Source organism: Oncorhynchus clarkii, chromosome 11 (assembly GCF_045791955.1).
Source record: "Oncorhynchus clarkii lewisi isolate Uvic-CL-2024 chromosome 11, UVic_Ocla_1.0, whole genome shotgun sequence".
NCBI lineage: Eukaryota > Metazoa > Chordata > Actinopteri > Salmoniformes > Salmonidae > Oncorhynchus > Oncorhynchus clarkii.
In genome coordinates, this window is record NC_092157.1 from 15867964 (window position 1) to 15882958 (window position 14995).

The following is a 14995-nucleotide window of genomic DNA, read 5'->3' on the forward strand; positions in this document are numbered from 1 at the left end:
TTCAAAATTATTGTATTTTATTTTATTTTACTTGCACAAGTTCCACAACCCCACAGTTGAGAATCACTGCCCTAAAGACTCTGGCAAATGCGCTAGTCCAGTGTCACTTTGAGTATGCCTGCATCACCAGTAGCCCCAAACATCTAAAGAATAAGATACCAGGGTCACTTTGATTATGCCTGCATCACCAGTATCCCCAAACATCTAAAGAATAAGATACCAGTGTCACGTTCTGACCATAGTTTTGTTATTTTATTCTTTGTTTTAGTATGGTCAGGGCATGAGTTGGGGTGGGCAGTCTATGTTTGTTTTTCTATGTTGGTTTTTGAGTTCGGCCAAATATGGTTCTCAATCAGAGGCAGCTGTCAATTGTTGTCCCTGATTGAGAATCATACTTAGGTAGCCTGGGTTTCACTTTTGGTTTGTGGGTGTTTGTTTCCGTGTGTTTTGACTTGTTCACATTGTTTATTGTTTTGTAGTTCAGTGTTCAGTTCGTTTCAATTGAATATAATCATGAACACTTACCATGCTGTGCTTTGGTCCGATCCTTCTTCCACCTCTGAATGAATGCCGTTACAACCAGCCAAACAAGCTTGTAAGAATTGTACTTAAACTGCCTCCTCATACCTATCTGGTGGTTGAGCAATTTTTTGTCTCAATCTCTGTAATGTGTCTCAATCTCTGTAATTGTATATGTATTTATGTAAAACATAAGGACCACAATGGAAATAAGTCCACAACTTTATTTTTACACAAAAAATATTTGTGTGTATATATATTTTTTTTACTGAGATATAAAAACAATCAATCAATCCAAACTGTGCAGCGACCAATTGATGAATGGAACATCTGTTACAAACCCCCCCAAAAGTTTAATAATATTCAGAGATTGTCAAGCCAAGCCTTCGATACTGGGTATAGCCTACAAGTTAGGGAGGGAAGTATTTTATGTTTGTCAAGATTCACATCGTCTATATATGCTTTGTTTATTGGTTGTGTGGTGCATTGGCACAGAAACCTGTTGGTGGTCAATTTGTTGCATATATTTTATATAATTCTAAATATGGCATCAAAATATTAAACATCTGATTTCCCCCTAGTTGATCATTTCTGCAGCTGGCTCTGATTGTAGCGTAATGAAACAAGCAGGGAGAGTGAGCTCATCTGTGGTGATCGGCCAACCATTCACTTTTGGCCTGTAGCCCTGCGTGGCATTGACTGTGCCACAAAGGCATGCCTAATTTAGGGATAGGCGCCCCATCAATGGGACAGTTGTAAATTATGCAGCGCCGTGTGTCACGGTCTCATATTTTAGAGAAACAACAAATGTCGGTACATATAAGTGTCTTATATCGGCTGAAAGCTTAAATTCTTATTAATAGAACTGCACGGTCCAATTTACAGTAGCTATTACTGTGGAAAATGCCATGCTATTGTTTGAGAGCTCCTAACAACAAAACACTTTTTTTCACTGCAATAGCTTTGATAAATTCATCTCTGAAGGTGAAATGTGTATTTACATTCTGAAATCTTGCTCTGATTTATCATTCAAAGGGTCACAGAGATAACATGAAGTGTCGTTTGGTTAGATAAAACCATTTTTCATATCCTAAAAAGGTCCATATAGCATGCATGATCGATTTTGTATTTCCACTTGTTCAATTTGCAAAAAAAATAATCTGCGAAAATCTAACCCTAAACGTTGTTTCAACCTGTCAAATCACATTCGTATTTATTCCTCAGGGATCCTAGAACGTAACCAGACTTCACTATATCATTAGGGTGTAGTATACCCTATAGGAGACCAAATTTGGTCAGAGAGCGACGCCTTCATGGCACGCCAATGAAACGGGCGTTCTTCACTTGATTGACTGTAACTTGATCAAATAAGCACCAATCGGGGTCAAACAAAGCTAGCTAGATATCCAATGAACTGGGCTTTACGGAAGTATCAGGGGAAAAAGGGGGCTATCCCTAAGAAGTTTGTGGCAAAGTCGATATCTACGTTTATAAACACAGGGTTGCTACAGTTATTGTTATTTGTGCTCGTAAATATTTATTTTGAGTTAATTCTATGAGGAGGGAGGGTGTTACATTTATTTTACAGTACAAGGGGAGGGTCATGTGAAATTATTTAAAACTTTTGGGAGGAGGAGTGCATTTTTTTTATTACACCTTGAGTTAGACCAGCTCCTCTCCCCCAATACATTTAGATTTGTCCGTAACTGTCCCTTGCTTCTCTGACAATACATAGGCTATAGCCTATTCTATTTAATTGAGACAACACACACATCTGATCTCGCACAGCCAACTAGGAGAGGAGCGGTATGGCTAATTGTCACGTGTGCTCCCTCTCTGGCCTCTAGGTCACCAGGCTGCTCATTATGGCGCATTAAGACACTTACCTGGACTCCATCACCACCTTGATTACCTGCCCTATATACATTTGAAGAAGGAAGTTTACATACACCTTAGCCAAATACATTTACACTCAGTTTTTCACAATTCCTGACATTTAATCCTAGTAAAAATTCCCTCTCTTAGGTCAGTTAGGATCACCACTTTATTTTATGAATGTGAAATGTCAGAATAAAAGTAGAGAGAATTATTTATTTCAGCTTTTATTTCCTTCATCACATTTCCAGTGGGTAAGACGTTTACATATACTATAGTATATATATATATATTATATATTATATTATATTATATATATATATAGTATTTGGTAGCACTGCCTTGAAATTGTTTAACTTGGGTCAAACGTTTTGGGTAGCCTTCCACAAGCTTCCCACAATAAGTTGGGTGAATTTTGGCCCATTCCTCCTGACAGAGCTGGTGTAACTAAGTCAGGTTTGTAGGCCTCCTTGCTCGCACACACTTTTTCAGTTCTGCCCACACATTTTCTATTGGTTTGAGGTCAGGGCTTTGTGATGACCACTCCAATACCTTGACTTTGTTGTCCTTAAGCCATTTTTCCACAACTTTGGAAGTATGCTTGAGGTTTTTGTCCATTTGGAAGACCCATTTGCGACCAAGCTTTAACTTCCTGACTGATATCTTGAGATATTGCTTCAATATATCCACATAATTTTCCTATCTCATGATGCCATCTATTTTGTGAAGTGCTTGAAAGCCTCCCCCTTTTTCCTCCAAGCATAACGATGGTCATTATGACCAAACAGTTATATTTTTGTTTCATCAGACCAGAGAAATTTATCCTAAAAGTACGAGCTTTGTCCCCATGTGCAGTTTCAAACCGTAGTCTGACTTTTTTTAATGGTGGATTTGGAGCAGTGGCTTCTTCCCTGCTGAGCGGCCTTTCAGGTTATGTCGATATAAGACTCATTTTACTGTGGATATAGATACTTTTGTACCTGTTTCCTCCAGCATCTTCACAAGGTCCTTTGCTGTTGTTCTGGGATTGATTTGCACTTTTCACACCACAGTACATTCATCTCTCGGAGACAGAGTGCATCTCCTTCCTGAGCGGTATGACAACTGCGTGGTCCCATGGTGTTTATACTTGCGTACTATTGTTTGTACACATGAATGTGGTACCTTCAGGTGTTTGGAAATTGCTCCCAAGGATGAACCAGAGTTGTGGAGGTCTACAATTTATTTTTGGAGGTATTCACTGATTTCTTTTGATTTCCATGATGTCAAGTTCCTTTGCTGTTGTTCTGGGATTGATTTGCACTTTTCACAACACAGTACGTTCATCTCTAGGAGACAGAACTCGTCTCCTTCCTGAGCGGTATGACGTCTGCGTGGTTTTCACGCTCAACAGTTTTCTGTGTGTATCAAGAATGGTTCACCACCCGAAGGACATCCATCCATTTGGCACAACTATGGGAAACATCCCTGTGGAACACTTTCGACACCTTGCCATGCCCCAACAAATTAAGGCTGTTCTGAGGGCAAAAGGGGGTGCAACTCAATATTAGGAAGGTGTTCCTAATGGTTTGTACACTTGGTGTATATACAAGGTGGCGAAATAGTTCTCCAATGACTCCAATGCTTCCCCCAGTTGTCAAAAAGTGGATCTCTACTTTAGGGCTCCCGAGTCAGTCTGAGGCATTGCATCTCATTGCTAGAGACGTCACTACAGACCCTGGTTCGATTCCAGGCTGTATCAAAACCGTCCATGATTGGAAGTCCCATAGGGCGTCGCCGGGGTAGGTCGGGGTAGGTCGTCATTGTAAATACGAATTCGTTCTTAACTGACTTGCGTAGTTCAATAAAGGTTAAATAAATAGAATAGCTCATTCCATCTCATCCCACAGATGCTCAATTAGTTTGAGATCTGGTGACTGGGCAGGTCACTGCAGGAAGCTGAATTCACTGTCATGCTCATGGAACCATTTCTGGACAATCCTAGCCTTGTGGCATGGGGCATTCTCCTGCTGAAAAAAATCAATTTGCAGATGGATACACTGCTGCCATGAGAGGGATGCACCTGACTGGCAATGAGGTTAAGATATCCTGTGGCATTCAAATGCCGCTCCACCTTTATCAAGGGACCCAGTATTTGCCATGAAAACACACCCCACACCATCACCAGCCTGCAATGTTGACAAGCGGCATGATGGATGCAAGTACTCATATGGTTTTCCTCTTATCAACGTGAAAAAGCAGGAACCAGGATTCATCAGACCAGGCAGTTTGTTTCCAATTCTCCAGTGTCCAGTGTTTTCGTTCCTTAGCCCACTGCAACCGCAGTTTCTTGTTTTTTGGTCATCGGCTGCCAGACCTAATTCGTGTCAAGGTACTTTGCTCCGTTCATCTTTCCCACAATCCTGACTTATCTCCCAGTCCCTGCCACTGAAAAACATCCACACAGCATGATGCTGCCACCACCATGCTTCACCTTAGGGATGATGCCAGGATTCCTCCAGACGTGGCATTCAGGCCAAAGAGTTCAATCTTGGTTTCATCAGACCAGAGAATCTTGTTTCTCATGGTCTGAGAGTTTGCCTTTTGGCAAACTCCAAGCATACTGTCATGTGCCTTTTACTGAGGAGTGGCTTCCGTCTGGCCACTCTACCATAAAGGCCTGATTGGTGGAGTACTGCAGAGATTGTTGTCCTTCTGGAAGGTTCTCCCATCATCACAGAGGAACTCTGGATCTCTGTCAGAGTAACCATTGGGTTTTTGGTCATCTCCTTGACTAAGGCCCTTCTCCCCCGATTACTCAGTTTGTCCGGGTGGCCAGTTCATACGAAGAGTCTTGGTGGTTCCAATCTTCTTCCATTTAAAAATGATGGAGGCCACTGTGTTCTTGGGGACCTTCTTCTCCAGATCTGTTTGATTGATGAGGGGAAAAAAAATTGAATACATTTTAGAACAAGGCTGTAACGTAACAAAATGTGGAAAAAGTCAAGGGGTTTGAATACTTTCCGAAGGCACTGTATATGGTGTGTATAGACAGTATGGACAGTATATGAATAGAAAAGGTGTGCACAGCACTAGTTATATAGAAGGATCTCACACGCCCAACGAGGAGAGGTAGGTTACTGAACTTGAAGCAAGGGAATAATGCAACAAAGAGGTGCTTTTAGTACAATAGGTAGGCTTACGCATACAAAGCAAAATGATGACCGTTTCCAAATAATCTGTGGGACAAAAAATATTTTCATTTTATAAAAATATATTAACACAAACAGAAACAACATGATATCTAAGGAAGTCTAGGTTTTGCTCGCCTGATTTAAAGTATCTCATGATAAGCTGTAGACCACGCTACAGTGCCTTGCGAAAGTATTTGGCCCCCTTGAACTTTGCGACCTTTTGGCACATTTCAGGCTTCAAACATAAAGATATAAAACTGTATTTTTTTGTGAAGAATCAACAACAAGTGGGACACAATCATGAAGTGGAACGACATTTATTGGATATTTCAAACTTTTTTAACAAATCAAAAACTGAAATATTGGGCGTGCAAAATTATTCAGCCCCCTTAAGTTAATACTTTGTAGCGCCACCTTTTGCTGCGATTACAGCTGTAAGTCGCTTGGGGTATGTCTCTATCAGTTTTGCACATCGAGAGACTGACATTTTTTCCCATTCCTCCTTGCAAAACAGCTCGAGCTCAGTGAGGTTGGATGGAGAGCATTTGTGAACAGCAGTTTTCAGTTCTTTCCACAGATTCTCGATTGGATTCAGCTCTGGACTTTGACTTGGCCATTCTAACACCTGGATATGTTTATCATTGAACCATTCCATTGTAGATTTTGCTTTATGTTTTGGATCATTGTCTTGTTGGAAGACAAATCTCCGTCCCAGTCTCAGGTCTTTTGCAGACTCCATCAGGTTTTCTTCCAGAATGGTCCTGTATTTGGCTCCATCCATCTTCCCATCAATTTTAACCATCTTCCCTGTCCCTGCTGAAGAAAAGCAGGCCCAAACCATGATGCTGCCACCACCATGTTTGACAGTGGGGATGGTGTGTTCAGCTGTGTTGCTTTTACGCCAAACATAACGTTTTGCATTGTTGCCAAAAAGTTAAATTTTGGTTTCATCTGACCAGAGCACCTTCTTCCACATGTTTGGTGTGTCTCCCAGGTGGCTTGTGGCAAACTTTAAACGAAACTTTTTATGGATATCTTTAAGAAATGTCTTTCTTCTTGCCACTCTTCCATAAAGGCCAGATTTGTGCAATATACGACTGATTGTTGTCCTATGGACAGAGTCTCCCACCTCAGCTGTAGATCTCTGCAGTTCATCCAGAGTGATCATGGGCCTCTTGGCTGCATCTCTGATCAGTCTTCTCCTTGTATGAGCTGAAAGTTTAGAGGGATGGCCAGGTCTTGGTAGATTTGCAGTGGTCTGATACTCCTTCCATTTCAATATTATCGCTTGCACAGTGCTCCTTGGGATGTTTAAAGCTTGGGAAATCTTTTTGTATCCAAATCCGGCTTTAAACTTCTTCACAACAGTATCTCGGACCTGCCTGGTGTGTTCCTTGTTCTTCATGATGCTCTCTGCGCTTTTGACGGACCTCTGAGACTATCACAGTGCAGGTGCATTCATACGGAGACTTGATTACACACAGGTGGATTGTATTTATCATCATTAGTCATTTAGGTCAACATTGGATCATTCAGAGATCCTCACTGAACTTCTGGAGAGAGTTTGTTGCACTGAAAGTAAAGGGGCTGAATAATTTTGCACGCCCAATTTTTCAGTTTTTGATTTGTTAAAAAAGTTTGAAATATCCAATAAATGTCGTTCCACTACATGATTGTGTCCCACTTGTTGTTGATTCTTCACAAAAAAATACAGTTTTATATCTTTATGTTTGAAGCCTGAAATGTGGCAAAAGGTTGCAAAGTTTAAGGGGGCCGAATACTTTCGCAAGGCACTGTATCTACCTAGAGTTTTCTTCTGTATTTTTCGTAGTTGTCTACATACCACCTCAGACTGACGCTGGCACTAAAACCGCACTCAATTATCTGTATTCCACCATAAGCAAATCGAAAAATGCTCATCCAGAGGCGGCGTTCCTAGTGGCCGAGGACTTTAACGAAGGGAAACTTAACTCAGTTTTACCTCATTTCTATCAGCATGTTAATGTGCAACCAGAGGGGAAAAACTCTAGACCACCTTTACTCCACACACAGAGTCGCGTACAGAGCTTTCCATCGCCCTCCATTTGGCAAATCTGACCATAATTCTATCCTCCTTACTCACATTATATTGTGAATAGCCTTCATTTATTGCTCTTATAAGTTATTAGAATTTGAGGAATTATAAGGAACATTTTCGTTTTCCCATCTTTTATATTAGAAAGTCTGTAAGTTTAAATGCTTGAACGAAGAAGCATCCTTTTGTTTGTAACTTGCAATCCGAAGTGCCCCACTGCCATTCGAAGTGCCACACTGCCATCCGAAGTGCCACACTGCCATCCGAAGTGCCACACTGCCATCTCTACCGACGTGCAGTAAAACCTGCGACGAGTGTGTGTCCGAAACAGCCCCTCTCTCGCCAGGGCAGTGGTCATATTTATTGGATGGAATAGAGAAAATATGCCACTACAAATACAATTTGATTTAATTTGAACACAACATAACCACCCGATACAGACCACATCACACCTGTCCATGAATGCACAAAAACACACAGTAGCCTCGCCTTTCAATACACATATAGTGTACATATCAAAAAAATTCAAACACGATAAAGCATATTTTATCCTGACTCGCCCACAACAAATGCAGACCTCTAGCTTAGTGTATATATATATATATATATATATATATATATATATATATATATATTTAGGAGGGGTAGAGGCAGAAGTGTGTTATTGAAAATGGCAATCCGCCTTAGACCTTTCTAAAGCTGAGTTCACACATACCACCCAATTCTGATCTTTTTTCAACTGATTGGTCTGCTGACCAATCCCAGCAGATCTTATCACAACATCACTTTTTCAGCGCTGATCTGATTGGTCAAAAGATTGAAAGAAAGATCAGAATTGGGCTGCCTGTCTAAATGCAGCCTTTGAGCACCGAATATATTCCCCAGATAAGTCCTGAATGGCTTTGAAACATCCCTCATGTTGGACAGTAAAAAGTCATCATGCTCTAACAGAGATGGCTAGCTTTAGTGTGGCACCACTGAGCCGAATGTTTCCTGCCCCTGGGCAAGCCAAGTTGAAATGAGAAAATGTAATTACCGTCCCAGCACCTGTTCACACGCAGGGAATTATTACATTTTGTCTTGAGGAGGGCAGGAAGGGAGCAACCTGATTCGCTAATTAAACGTGAGCATGTCACCAGTGCTTGTTGTTGTTGTTTGGGTTCTGGTTTTGTCACCCTTTGATTTTCTCTCACAGCTGGCCTCTGTGATAAGGCCACGCCTCCTCTCTTTCACACCATCCAGGTTCACTGTGTAATTAACAGAATGAACTAACTATGTGACATTACCACCAGCTCTTTGTATCTGCCTCCTGCTGCTGTGTGCACTCTTACACTGTCTAGTTTAGTAGTCAAGGCACCTTTTACTCTTGCTTCTGTAAACATGGTTGCTGTGCTGTCTATTCTGCAGTAGGATGAATGATTTGTAGTGTTATGCATGCTGTAATGCTGCGGTTTACCTTTACAGGTCTTCATGACACAGTGCTGTACTGCTCTCGCCACGACCCTGTGACCTCAGGCCCCCCAGGTCACATCATCAACAAGGTTAGAGGTCATGTTTTGGTTTTAACTTATCCATCACTATTTTAAATCAAATCAAATTGTATTTGTCACATGCACCGAATGCGACAGGTGTACCACTGGTGGAAATATGTTTTTGTCTGTTCAGCTGTTCAATTCTTTGGGTGAATTAACATGGTTGGAGCTTTTATTGTGTCCATCAATTTCTTACTCTGATATTTAGAACCTAACAGCCTAAATCCTTTTAAATCTGTAGTTGTATGTAATATTCATTAAAAAAAATAATAATATAGCTAGAGGACTCATGTTATCTCCAGAATTTATAAATATACACTTAACAAAAATATAAACGCAACATGCAACAATTTCAAAGATTTTACTGAGTTACAGTTCATATAAGGAAATCAGTCAATTTAAATAAATAAATTAGGCCCTAATCTATGGATTTCACATGACTGGGAATACAGATATGCATCTGTTTGTCACAGATGCCTTAAAAAATTGTTAGAAGGGTGGATCAGAAAACCAGACAGTATCTGGTGTGACCTCCATTTGCCTCATGCAGTGCAACAACTGCTTCACATAGAGTTGATCAGGCTGTTGATTGTGGCCTGTGGAATGTTGTCCCACTCTTCTTCAATTGCTGTGTGAAGTTGCTGGATATTGTCGGGAACTGGAATACTCTTGTGTCGTACATGTCAATCCAAAGCATCACAAACATGCTCAATGGGTACCATGTCTGGTGAGTATGCAGGCCATGGAAGAACTGGGACATTTTTAGTTTCCAAGAATTGTGTACAGATCTTTGTGACACGGGACCGTGCATTATCATGCTGAAACATGAGGTGATGGCGGCGGATGAATGGCATGACAATAGGCATCAGGATCTCGCCACATTATCTCTGTGCTTTCAAATTGCCGTCAATAAAATGCAGTTGTGTTTGTTGTCCATAGCTTATGCCTTCACATACTATAACCCTACCACCACCAAGGGGCACTCTGTTCACAACGTTGACATCATAAAACCGCTCACCCACACGACTGTCACCTGCCCTGTACAGTTAAAACCAGGATTCATCCATGAAGAGCACACTTTCTGACAGTTTGTGCAGAAGTTCTTCGGTTGTGCAAACCCACAGTTTCATCAGCTGTCTGTGTGGCTGGAATCAGACGATCCTGCAGGTGAAGAAGCCGGATGTGGAGGTCCCTGGCTGGCATGGTTACTCATGGTCTGCGGTTGTTAGCCCGGTTGGGATGTACTGCCAAATTCTCTAAAAAGATGTTGGAGGCGGCTGGTAGAGCAATTAACATTAAATTCTCTGGCAACAACTCTGGTGGACATTCCTGCAGTCAACATGCCAATTGTAGCTTCCTTAAAACTTGAGACATCTGTGGCATTGGGTTGTGTGACATAACTGCACATTTTAGAGTGGCCTTTTATTGTCCCCAGCACAAGGTGCACCTATGTCCTGACCATGCTGTTTAATCAGCTTCTTGATATGCCATACCTATCAGGTGGATGGATTATCTTGGCAAATGAGAAATTCTCACTAACAGGGATGTAAACAAATTAGTGCACAACATTTGAGTGAAATAAGCTTTTTGTACGTATGGACAATTTCTAGGATGTTTTATTTCAGGTCATGAAATATGGGACCAACACTTTACATTGCATTTATATTTTTGTTCACTATATTTTAATTCTTAATCTGTTGTCTAGTACTATCTTTTTGCTAACTAGGACCATCTACTTTAAATCCTGCCCATCTTCCTAGTAGCCTACTTGGTGTGCGAACTGCTGACTGCTCATAACATGCAGATGATTGTTGACACATCAACCAGGATTAAGGGGCAGGACAATTTGTGACTGTTGTGGTTTTGGTAATCGCTGTCAACTGTGGTCTCGTTGTCAACTAAGACCGTGGCCGAAACAAAGACTGTTCTGCCGAGATATTGGAGGAAGGAAAGAGAGGAAGGCTCCACACCACTCTCTCACTTGATTATCTTACCTAGTTGTACACATCACGGACAAACTGAAATGGTCCATCCACACAGACAGCGTCGTGAAGAAGGTGCAACAGAGCCTCTTCAACCTCAGGAGGCTGAAGAAATTTGGCTTGTCATCTAAAACAATCACACAGATGCACAGTCGAGAGAATCCTGTCGGGCTGTATCACCGCCTGGTACAGCAATTGCACCACCCTCAAACGTGCGGTCTGCACAACGCATCACCAGGGGCAAACTACCTGCTCTCCAGGACAGCTACAGCACCCGATGTCACAGGAAGGCCAAAAAGATCATGTAAAAGTGTGTGAGTGTTTTTGGTGACAAGCCACATTTCTTCAGCCTCCTGAGGTTGAAGAGGCACTGTTACGCATTCTTCACCACGCTGTCTGTGTGGGTGGACCATTTCAGTTTGTCTGTGATGTGTACGCCTTTTTTGACCTCAGCCTTTCCCAGTCCCCTCCCACTCAAAAGGCAAGCAATACATTAGACCTCATCTTTACTAGAGGCTGTTCGCCTACTAATCTCACTGCAACCCTCCTCCAGGTCTCTGATCCCTACTTTCCTTTCTGTCTCCCTTTCCTCTAACCCTAGCCACTCAGCCCCTAACCAGATGGTCATGCGTCGTCACAATCTTCGCTCTCGCTCTCTCTCTCTCTCCCACTAATCTCTCCTCTTCTATCCACTCATCTCTTCCTTCTGCTAAATCCTTCTCCCTCCTTTTTCCTGATTCTGCCTCTTCGACCCTACTATCCTCCCTTTCCTCATCCTATAACTCGCGCTGTCCCCTTTCCTCCCGGCTGGCTCGGCTGTCCCCTCCTGCACCGGGACTCATTGCAAGCTTACAGAACAGGGTTAAGGGCAGCCGAGGAACAATGTAGGAAAACTACATTTCCAGAGTACTTATCATCCTTTCACTCCCTCCTCTCTACCTTCTCTTCCTCTGTATCCGCTGCTAAAGCGACTCTGTCACTCTAAGCTTCTGCCTGTAACCCCAGGAAACTCTTTTCCGCCTTCCTCCTCCTCCTTAATCTTCCACCCCTCCCCCTCCCTCTCTGCGGACGACTTTGTCAACCACTTTGAAAAGGAGGCTGATGACTTCTACTCTTTATTTACAGCCTATTGAATCCACTGGTTCCACTCACGCAGAATTACCCTACGCATTGACCTGTTCCCCCCTGTCTCTCCAGATGAAATCCTGCGACTAGTGAGGTCTGGCCGCACGACAACATTCTCAAGACCATCTCTGGAGACCTTCTCCCATTCCTCACTTCACTCAAAAACTCATCCCTGACCACTGGCTGCATCCCCTAAAATGGCCTGAGTCACTCCCCTTCTTAAGAAACCAACACAGCGTCCCACTTGGCCAAAAGCCAGGGAAAATGCAGTGCGGCAAATTCAAATAAATGATATAAAAATAAAACTTTCATTAAATCACACATGTAAGATACTAAATTAAAGCTACACTCGTTGTGAATCCAGCCAACATACATACTTTTGTAATACAACTTTAGGTATTTTAAACGTTAATAATCGATCAAATTGAAGACTGGTCTATCGGTTTTCAATAGAGGATAGAGGAAACTAACACTACTTTTCAAGTCTTGCGCAACTCTCAACAGTGTTACCCATTTCCTAGATGGCCGTACTTCTTCATTGCACAAATGACCAAATTCCAAAGACTGGTGACATCCAGTGGAAGCGGTAGGAATTGAAAACAAGTTCCTAAGAAATATCGTTTCCCAATGAGAACTCAGTGAACAGACAGAGACTTAAAAAAAAGTCCTCTGGGTTTTGCCTGCTACATTCTGTTATACTCACAGACATGATTCAAACAGTTTTAGAAACTTCAGAGTGTTTTCTATCCAAATCTACTAATAATATGCACATCTTATATTCTTGGCATGAGTAGCAGGAAGTTGAAATTGGGCACACTTTTTATCCAAAAGTGAAAATGCTGCCCCCTATACCTTAAGAAGTTAACTAACCTCCAGACTAGCTTCAATGCCATGTAACTATCCTTCCGTGGCCTCCAACTGCTCTTAAATGCAAGTAAAACTAAATGCATGCTCTTCAACCGATCACTGCCCGCACCTGCCCGCCCATCCAGCATCACTACCCTGGACGATTCTGACTTACAATATGTGGACAACTACAAATTCCTAGGTGTCTGGCTAGACTGTAAACTCTCCTTCCAGACTCACATTAAGCATCTCCAATCCAAAATTAAATCTATAATCGGCTTCCTATTTCACAACAAAGCATCCTTCACTCATGCTGCCAAACATGCCCTCTTTAAACTGACCATCCTACCGATCCTCGACTTCAGCGATGTCATCTATAAAATAGCCTCCAACACTCGACTCAACAAATTGGATGCAGTCTTTCACAGTGCCATCCGTTTTGTCTCCAAAGCCCCATATATTACCCACCACTGCGATCTGTACGCTCTTGTTAGCTGGCCCTTGTCGCCAAACCCACTGGCTCGAGGTCATCTACAAGTCTCTGCTAGGTAAAGCCACGCCTTATCTCAGCTCACTGGTCACCATAGCAGCACCCACCCATAGCACGCGCTCCAGCAGGTATATCTCACTGGTCACCTCCAAAGCCAATTCCTCCTTTGTCTGCCTTTCCTTCCAGTTCTCTGATGCCAATGACTGGAACAAACTGCAAAAATCACTGAAGCTGGAGACCCATATCTCCCTCACTAGCTTTAAGAACCAGCTGTCAGAGCAGCTCGTAGATCACTGCACCTGTACATAGCCCATCTGTAAACAGCCCATCCAACTACCTCATCCCCATACTGTATTTATTTATTTATCTAGCTCCTTTCCACCCCAGTATCTCTAATTGCACATGAATCTTCTGCACATCTACCATTCCAGTGTCTAATTGCTATATTGTAATTACTTCGCCACCATGGCCTATTTATTGCCTCCCTTATCTTACCTCATTTGCACTCACTGTATAGATTTGTATTTTTTCTACTGTATTATTGACTGTATGTTTGTTTATTCCATGTGTAACTCTGTGTTGTCGAACTGCTGTACTTTATCTTGGTCAGGTCGCAGTTGTAAATGAGAACTTGTTCCAAACTTGCCTACCTGGTTAAATAAAGGTGAAATAAATAAAATAAAACAAATCCTAGAATTATTTCCAAAACCCTTGAGCGTGCTGTCTCTTACCAACTCTCTCGTTATCTCTCTCAGAACAATCTTCTTGACCTTAGCCAGTCAGGGTTCAAGACAGGTCACTCAACCTAACTGCTCTTCTCTGTGTCACAGAGGCTTTCCACACTGCCAAAGCTACTCTTTCCTCTGTTCACATCCTCATTAATCTATCCTCTGCCATCTACACTGTGAACCATCAGATCCTCCTCTCCACCCTCTCAGTGCTGGATGTCGCAGTCTCTGCACACTCTTGAATTGCATCCTACCTGGCAGGTGGATCCTACCAGGGCTCCCCTCTCCTCTCTGTACATTATGTCACTCGGCTTCATCACATCCTACATGGTCTCTCCTATCATTGCTATGTGGATGACACTCAACTACTTTTCTCCTTCCCCCCCTTCTGACACCCAGGTGAGGTAACGAATCTTAGCCTGGTGTCGGCCCACCACCTCAAGCTCAACAAGACAGGCCTTAACAAGGAAGAGCAGCTCTACCAACTTCAAGACCTCTCCACATTGTCCCCCTCCCAGAGTGCAAAGAACCTTGCCGTTTTCTGCAAACATCAAAGCAGTGACTCACTCCTGCAGGTTCATTCTTTTATATATGTTATGTCATCCTTATTTTACCAGGTCAATTGACTGAGAACACATTCTCATTTACAGC